The 9,525-nt window shown below is 36.9% G+C and overlaps 1 long non-coding RNA gene across 1 annotated transcript; it reads left to right on the top strand.

The window, feature by feature from the left end:
• The first annotated feature begins 4,712 nt into the window (after positions 1-4,712).
• Positions 4,713-8,221, top strand: LOC112559904. The gene is made up of 3 exons (XR_003098436.1): positions 4,713-4,731; positions 6,614-6,670; positions 7,698-8,221. It is a non-coding gene; the product is annotated as an uncharacterized LOC112559904 (long non-coding RNA).
• The last annotated feature ends 1,304 nt before the right edge of the window (positions 8,222-9,525 follow it).

Raw genomic sequence — 9,525 nt, 5'->3', positions numbered from 1 at the left:
CAATAACAGCCCAGCATCACACTGACCGGAATAATTTGAGTTATGTATTCAATCCCAAAGTTCTCATAACACTTGAACTAAGCATCTTCGTAATTCTTTCATGAGTCCTTACTTTCGCAGCCTGATACTTCGTATTTCTTCATCGATGATAATTGCATCTCTATAAACTAATATATATTATATATAGATATTAATATATAAATTATTCGATTAAGTCACACTAAAACTTTGAGACTATTGATGTATTATTAAGTTAACAAATAGAACAGTGCTTCAATGCATCAAATATTGTAGTATAAAGCTGGCTGCAGCCATATCTTGAGATATATATAAAGCCGACCCTTCAGCCCTTCTTCCACGTGCAGACACTTGAAAGACGTAGTTCTTTCTGAACAACTGGTTCCATTGTCTACACAAAAAAAGCAATATTTGTTTCTGCAAAATTGTATAGCTCTGGATCATTCTCCAATGTTACAAGTATACGTTGGTTATTCATCGTTTTATCGCCAATGTCTCTGTTACGCATGACCTCACCCATTCATCTTACAGTTAGTAAATGTATACGCACTCCTTTATAAGTCGCAAGCTATCTAACAAGGTTTCAACTGTCCCATGTTAACAATAAATCACCAGATGTTTGGTTTTGTGTTTGGCTACTGGGAAAGTGGCTATACAAAAACTTGTCCCTAATGCTATTCATAGTTTTCTTTTAATTCAATGCTATACTAAACATTAATATAAGCGCACTGTCTTCTTGCTAAAAAAAAAACCAAAACACACAAACTAGTAAGATCTCAGAATAAACAAAAAACAAAACAAAACAAACAAAATAGAAAGCCACTGTTATCCAGCATATACCATGCCGTAAATTTTCAGCAGAAGAATCTTTCAGCATTAAGTTCCACACACATGAATGGCTTTTTCACTCAGCAATACAGATATGTTTAACTGGTATTCTTTTAGTAATCCAGCAATATACTGTCGTCTCCGGATTCAGCACTTGTAATCCTTCGCTATAAACGAACAAAAAATAGAGCGGGGTCAGGCGAGACCGAAGCGGTGCCTACGCCGAGGCCGATCTATGATCACGTACTGTATATAATTCTTGAAAGCTATAAGCCCGTGACCTAAATTTTTAAACTAAACGCCTCTAACTATTTCCTATTCATGTAACGATACTCAATACAGACGTTAATGAACGCTTCATGTAATCTGTGGAGATACTTACAATACCTTACATGACAACCAGTTCTCAAGAACGCAGAAGTGGCATTCTTCCATTCAGTGAGTGAAACACTTGCTGAATCGAAACTGCTCTCTGACATACCATAAGCATTAAAAAAAAAAAAAATACCCTACAAGTAGAAGCGAACTGCTTATGACCAAGTTAATAATCGAGTACACACACGGTGACGCACCGTAGACTAATGGAAAGAGCTCCCAACAGGGAGACACCGTATTAGTGGGTTCTCGTTCTTCTTACGCGCTATGACATTAGCTTCTTCTTGTGATACTATAACATGTTTTATCTTTTGTATTGATTTTATTTCTTTAATTTTACTTTCTAAATAATCCAGTATTTGGCTTTTGTTTCTTATTTCTTTTTTGTGTTTAAGGACCGGAGAACATCCGAAATGACGTCCTCCCAACCTGACAGAAAAATACTTTTCCTAACTTTGTTACCAGACAAGAAAATCGAACCTTAAAAGACTAGGATAACAATATAATATTATAGTGCATACAATATATAATTTCCCCCACGTTTCCTTCTGCTTTTGTGACCGCCTCTATAACTTTTTAGAAAGCTTCTGGACGTGTTTTTGGAACTCTTGGAAAAGGAAATCAAATGACAGCGACTGACGTCCCCCCACTCTACTCCTTCATCAAAAATAAAACACACACAGACTTTTCACATATTAAAAAACTCCACAAAGCTCTTTAGACATTTTTTTTCACTTATATAAATATAAAGCACTTCTCCAGTTGCATAAGCCCTGTGTTTGTTGACCCTTCGTGTAAACCATGCAAGCACGTATAGGGATCTGTCAATTTTCGTGTTTGCCCGCGATGTGTTTAATCCTTTTGCTGATTAAATTCTCTTTTGTAAACGTTCTGCCTGCATTTTAAAAGAATAAAATCAAATATCTGTCGGTTCGATCTTTTGATTCGACCTTGACTAGCGGGTTTTCGAAAAGGGAAAAACCAATCGACAGGAATGACGGCGTCCTGGCATTAATCGCTAAATACGGTACATTCGTCACCGTATACCAGCAACCTTTCCATACCAAAAATCACAAAGCTTTGTGTGCACATTTTTCCTATTCATTATTTACAAGAAATAATTGACAAAATAAAAGATTTTCTCAATGCCTATGTAGGCTGCTGTGAGTTGATCGACCTTTCGGTAATCGATCAGTAGCAAATATACTGTATTGGTCGATTCGATCGATCGTGTTTCCCTAATTTTCTTCCCTGTTCCTTCGTGCCTTTTCAACTATCATCTGTTTTAAACTTTTAAAAGGTGCATTTTTAAAATCGTAGGTTTACTGTCTTCTATTCTAATTCGCGTTTTTCATCGTACTTAATGCACTAAATATCTTGTAGTTCATTCGTGAGACGATGCGGCTGAGTAGGTGGGTTGCTGGGGCATCCCCGTTGCCCATGGCGCGCCAATGCGACGGACGGCCTCAGCCCGAGGTCGCAGAGAACGAAAACTGTTTGGACTGAGTCAGGGTCGCATCGGGTGGATACTGATGATAGATTGATCGATGATGATGATGCACCTAATACACCCAGCCGTTCCTGCGCTCAGTGCTATATCCTCATCTCCAGCTCTCGGCAGGTTACCCAGTACCTGATCACCAGACCTTGTCTGAAAGCTTTCAGAAGTGAGCCAAGACATCATGGTCTGACGTCATCAACTAAAATTCGGACCAGTTTCAAAAGCGGATAATTGGTAATGATAGACAGCGTTGTTTTAATTAATGTATATGTTTAATTACGGTGCAACGGATATTCCGGTAATACAAACAGCGTTGTTTAATTAATAATATATGTTTAATACGATGAATTAGATTTAATCAATTTTGACTGCGGGTAGTCAAAAAATTTCGGACCATTTCAAAAAGCGGGATAATACAGACAGCGTTGTTTTAATTAATATATCAAGGATCCAACGACAGAACATACGATTTTTAATTGTTTTTAAAAATGCAGCAGACGTTTAACAAAAGCAGAATTAATCAGCAAAAAGATTAAACACATCGGGCAAACACCAAATTGACAGAATTCCTATACATGCTTGCATGGTTTAAACAAAGTATCAACAACACAGGCTATATATAGCCTATAGCACTGGGAAAAGTGTTTATATTTATAATAAAAAGAAAAATAATTGTCTAAAGAGCTTTGTGGAGTTTTTTAATATGTGAAAATCTGTGTTGTTATCGTTTTGATGAGGAGTAGGGGTGGGGGGACGTCAGTCAGTGTCATTGTTTTTTTCCTTTCAAAGAGTTCCAAACACATCCAGAATGCTTCTAAAAAGTATAGAGGCGGTCACAAAAGCAGAAGGAAAAGGGGAGAAATTATATATATTATATAACTATATATCTATTATTTTTCATCCTTAGTCTTCTAAGGTGTTGATTTTTTTTCTGGTACAAAATTAGGCAAGTATTTTTTTTAAACTAGTTCAATTTATTGAAGGGAGGAGTCATTTCGATGTATCCCCCTTCAAACAAAAACAAAACAAAAACAAAAAAAAGAAAAACAAAACCAAACTGGTTATTTCGAAAAGTAAAATTAAGAAATAAAATGATACAAATAGATAAAGCATTTATTATATCACCAAGAAGAATTAATGTCAAAGCTAATGAAACGAGAACCCACTAATTCGTGTCTCCCTGTTGTGAGCTCCTCCATTAGTCTCGGTGATTTTTCTCTTTTTTTTTTTTAATTTTGTGAAGCCACCAAGAAAGTGGTATCCAGCTGGATATAGGTCTTTGTGGTAAATTCGGGACAGGTTCGTAAATGCAATGGAACGATTTTCAGCGGTGGATGTGAGGGGTTGGATGTGGCGAAAGAGACTCTTCGACGGGCAATATGGACGTGTAAAGCACCCACAACAAGAGGAACGTGACACTTCCAGGATATTCTTCGAGATAGCAGTATGTATTAGAAAGTTAGTTTCTATTCAATTCTACGGAGACTTTTGACATGACTACAGAAATTTGGAATTATTGCAAGTCTTTTCAACTGCACAGTGTAAAAAATATGCATTTCATATGGTAAAAGTATGACGATATATGTTTTTATATGTTTGTATATTAATTAGAGAACTAGAAAATAATTGAATAGGTATAGAAAGTTGACAGCCACATGTCACACAAAACAGAATCTTTGATTTATTGTCTGTGGAACAGTTGTAACCTTGTTGATAGCTGTAGTGAATGTGGTGGTCATGCTACATTCACTACAAATATATAGTAATGTGTAATAGTAATAGTAATGTGCCAAGCAGAAACACTGTGTTCTAAAGTGATGAGGTATAATTAAGAGCTATCATCATATCAGGTTACTCATTCCAATAAAACAAAAATGACAATACCTTGTAACATTGAGATATACATAGCTATACATTTCAGACAAATATTTCTTTTTTGTGTAGACAATGGAACCAGTTTTCAAAAGAACCACGGCTTTTAATGTGTTAATGCAGCAAAAGGCTGAAGGGTAGGTTTATTTTATCTCAAGCATGTACAGCAGCTATTATACTACATTAATTGCATGCGTTGAAGCACTTTTTTTATTCTACTTATCTTACATCCTACTTTTTAAAGTTTTTGGTGTATTAATGACATAATTCTATATTAAGATGTATATAAGTTCATAGAAAGGATGCATTACCACCGATTAAAGAAAAAGATGTACAAGCTGCTAAAGTAGGCATGAAAGAATGAGAAAGATAATAACTTGTTAGTAAAGTGTGTTATGAGAATCTTCAGGATTGATACAATAATCTTAGATTATTCCCGAGTCAGGTGATGCCTGAATGTATTGTATGATGATGACAGATAAGCAGAATCAGCCAAATAGTATGCTTTAATGGTTGGTGTCAATTGAGCGAAAAGTGTTGATCCAAAATGCAAGAAGTATTACAATATGCAAGTACAGTATTAGAGCAATGGCCAGTAGTTTTATATGTTTATTCTACCCTATTGTTGACACCATTTTATGTAGCTTACCTGTGTCTAGTGACTATGGAATTGTGCTGTTTAGGGCTACCAATGCTGGGCACCTCAAAGGGTAAAAGCAAGATGTAGCTAGAAGGATGGTCCTTAGGGCAGAGCTAATGAAGTCTATAAAAGCGCTTTTTGGGGATCCTAAAACACATACCCATTGTAATGTGTAGGCTTGAGATTAATTTTTAGATATCTTTATGAATCGATGTATTTTTCATGGTACCAACAAGTAATGAGCAGTCCACGATGATGGAAATATTTTGTGCTCACTATTCGGGTAATAGATTTTCTTTAGTCAGTGCATTGATTAGTTATATACAGTCAAATCTCCCTACTATGGCCACCCCGCTACTATGCACTCTCGGTATTATGCCACTTTTGCTCGGTCCCGACTATAAATTCAATGTAAAAAAAAATTTACTATGCCACCCCAGACTCTCGCTACTATGCCACTTTTGTGTGACTGTTAAAAGGACACAAGTTGTGAAATTCCACGCAGTGCTCGATTATTATACTCTATGGTAGTGTGGGACATTGCAGTTAGGTGGATGGCAACATAGCATGGCACACAGGGAGGGTGGAGGCTGGCGATAGGGGTGGTGGTCGCTGGCCGTGAACAGTCACGTGACAGAGGGAGAGCGGGAGGGGTCGACTAGCGACAGGATGCAGGTGCTCGGGATATGGTTGGGAGGGGTGGAGGATGAAGAGGTGAGGGGGAGAATGAGAGGAGACAGCTAGTGGCAGCAGACGATTCTTGAGAGCTTTGGACTGACGGGTAACTTGAAACAAATAAAGCCGTTTTTATACGAACCTCGCTACTATATGCCACTCTGCTACTATGCCACTTTTGCTCGGTCCCGGTAGGTGGCATAGTAGGGAGATTTGACTGTAAATCCCTAATGGAAGTACCTTTTCTAATGTAAGGAATACTAGTTCTTATTTTTTTTATTAGTTCTTATTTACTATTATATTTTCCAAAAGCTTGAGATTAGTGCTTTCTCTATATCACTGCTATGTTAATTTCCAAATCATAGCCAAAGCTGGTGAAAACATGAAATGTATTACATTCAAGTAATAGATTAGTAGCTGTAACCCTGCCATACAATATTGAGATGTTTAATATTTTTTATACTTTTAAACTCACAGATCATGGCATGTTTTTTATTATTTAAATCCACTCATTCTCTTCTTTCTGTGTCATAAATCAATGTGGTGAGAGTTATTGTAAAATTAATTTTGAACTTGGGTATAATAATTAAGTCTACGTGTCACTAGGTTTCAGACTTTCACTAGGTTTCAGACTTTACAACACTGAATTTCATCAGTTTGTTGCCTTCGCAGTTCTTATACAAGCAGTGGTTAATCTGTTACAGATTGGACAAATACTAATTCTCTGGAAGTTGCATTAAAGGAATTGCCAAAGGCCAAAAGTAAGAGACTGAAAATTAGTATTTTCTGTGTCCTTTCTTGTGAACAGGCTTTTGGAGATTTTTAGTTTTGCTCTTGACCTCTTGTTGTGTTCACTTATGGCTTATTATTGTGCTCACCCTTTGCTAACTTTGTCACAGACAGTGCTGCTTCCTGTTTATTTTGTGCATTATCCAAATGAATTTAAATTTCGTCGGCTGATGAATATTACATACAAAAATATGCTTATAAATTTATGCAAATTGATTCAAATTGCATAACCACGGTTGAAGTAAATTCTATACATATATTGTTTTGTCTTATGTACTCATCTATATATTTTGCCATATTGTCACCATTTGTTGCACCTGTTAGATTGTTATTGTGTGATTGTTTTAATATGATCTTATGCCCCTAGGTTTACAGCCAATAAACAATAGTTATGCTGTCCCAAATGCCCGTGTGCTTGTGTGCCTTTATGCATGTAAAGCGCTTTAGTGTGGCTGATGATGGAGAAAGGTGCTATATAAGTGTGCTTATTAACAACTAATGTGTCCTAAAAAATTGTTACATCAATGAATTTGCATTGACTTCCTGGATTTCAGTATGATTTTTCAAGAAGGCATTTTGCAGTCAGACCTATAAGCAGAACAATGGCCTTTACCTCATAGATCTTGCTATGGTAGAAACTGTGGTGTGGAATGTGGATCATAGCATTTGCAGCCTGGATGAATCACAGTCTTTCTCAAGCTGAATTATGTATGCTGCGAATAATTTTTGGTCTACATTTTATCCATGTGGCATTTTGTAGACAATATAATTTGGCATTTTATGCTGTGCGTCATGTATGCTGTGTGTGTGTGTGTCAATTCATGAGTTTGCCCAAAGGCTAGGATATGGTGCTATTTGAGTTTATTATTATTTATGAGTATTAGCACAATCTTTATCATATTGAATCTTACAGTGCAGTCTGTTCCAAAGCATATTTATGTGATTGTTTGTAACTATAAAAATGCAAAGTTACATATCATTGTTTACCTCTGTGTGCAGGAACACAAGTCACATGGGATGCAATTACAGTTAAAGCATAAGAAAACAGCTTGGGGCCGTTGATCACATACCCAGTTCAATAGAAATTGAATAAATTTGCCAGAACAATCCAGTTTTGGCTAAATTTGATATTAATTCTTTGATATGAATCAAATTGACCAGAAAATTTATAAAAGTAGAATGAAAAGAAAATAACATTTATTATTTGTGGTTTACATTTGTGCATAGCTTAGGATGCACTTTAAATTTAGTCAGATAAGACATAATGAATCATCTTGCATATTGTGACTTCTGGCTATACATACAAATATTGGCGCTTCAGTAACTGCATTGGCTTTGGAGCAGAGTAGTGCTGAATGATTTTCCATTGCAGTCCTAACAGCAGATTGTAAAATGTGATTCATATACATCAAGTCAATACTGTCATGTATATATGGGAGTCAGTGTGCTGTTTTCTCTTTTCGTTTGTTTTAAATTTGTATTAATATATTTCGCTCATTGTAAAATTTCTTCTTCAATGTGGACATAAAACATTTCAATGGGATTAAAAGTGTATATCAGTTTTCAGAAGAAATATGCAGTTGATGTCTTTTGCCTGTTTTGAATGTGTCTCAAAGTAAATGTGTAACAAAAAAGAATGGATGGTGGAAAGAGGTGCAGCCTTTATCTGTAACTTTAAAACAGACTCAGTTTCCCCTCCTCCTCCTCCCTCTTCCTCATCTTTTTTGATTGATAATTTCTTTCTGATGAAAAAAAAAAACAGTTTAGAACTGATCTTGATGTCAGATCTTAAGGTGTGATTTAAAGAAAGACCGAGCAGCGCTGACAAAAAGATAATTCAAACAGCGGACAAAATTGAAAACGTTATGCTTACACTATTTCCGGCTTAAGAAGGACGGGCAGACACAGAGGATGATAAAAGAACCATGAACTTTGTGTGGCTATGACTCCAGCTTTTATTCTAGCGCCGCTTTGACAGTATATAATACAGTATCCAATAACACAGTAGAGCACAAATTCGTAAAACATATATACGGTGTGCTGCATAACGACGGAATATTTAGCAACTGAACTTGGCTTTAATTACATACTTGGCGTCTATATCCCTCGGTGACATCATGCAGCTTACTTTCCCTAAGCAACATATTAGCATTTGGTCCTTCTTGACGCGAAACCGTCAAATGAAACCATGGATCGCAACAGCCACAGCAGCGATTGACACATTGAACATGACTTACAGAAGCACTATCATACAGTTTGCTACATAGTACGGATGCGAAGTTTAGTCTAGTCCATGTTACTACTCGAGGAACATAGGCCGCAACAACACCTTGCCATCGGACCCGGTTTGGGGCAGCATGCCTCATTTGGGTTCATGTGGTTCCGATATCTTTGTCTCACTTTCTACTGTTCTTTTCCAAGTCTGCTTCGGTCTCCCAACTCTCCTCTTTCCCTGAGGGTTCCAGTCAAGTGCCTGCTTGGCAATGGTGTCAGGTGGTTTGCAGGGTGTGTCCTGTTCAGCCATTTGCGCTTTTTGATGTCTTGACTAGTGGCATTATGGTTAGTTCTTTTCCACAGGAATGCTGTTGGAGATCTTTTCAGTCCATCTTATTCCCTTTATATGGCGTAGATGGCCTATGTCGCTCTCCAGGTTTCAGAACCATACAGTAGGACTGCATTCACAATTGTGTTGAAGATGCGGGTCTTACTGCGGAAGGAGAATGCTCGGGATGGGGCGTAGGCTGTTGATATGCGCACGCTGGCGCATATTGTTGCTTAATCTGTCTGTAGTTAACGTTTTTTATGAGCCATAGGCTATCAAGTTTAC

Source organism: Pomacea canaliculata, linkage group LG3, assembly GCF_003073045.1.
Source record: "Pomacea canaliculata isolate SZHN2017 linkage group LG3, ASM307304v1, whole genome shotgun sequence".
Taxonomy (NCBI): domain Eukaryota; kingdom Metazoa; phylum Mollusca; class Gastropoda; order Architaenioglossa; family Ampullariidae; genus Pomacea; species Pomacea canaliculata.
The sequence above is the reverse complement of the archived record's forward strand: the minus strand, read 5'-3'. Positions and strand labels throughout refer to the sequence as shown.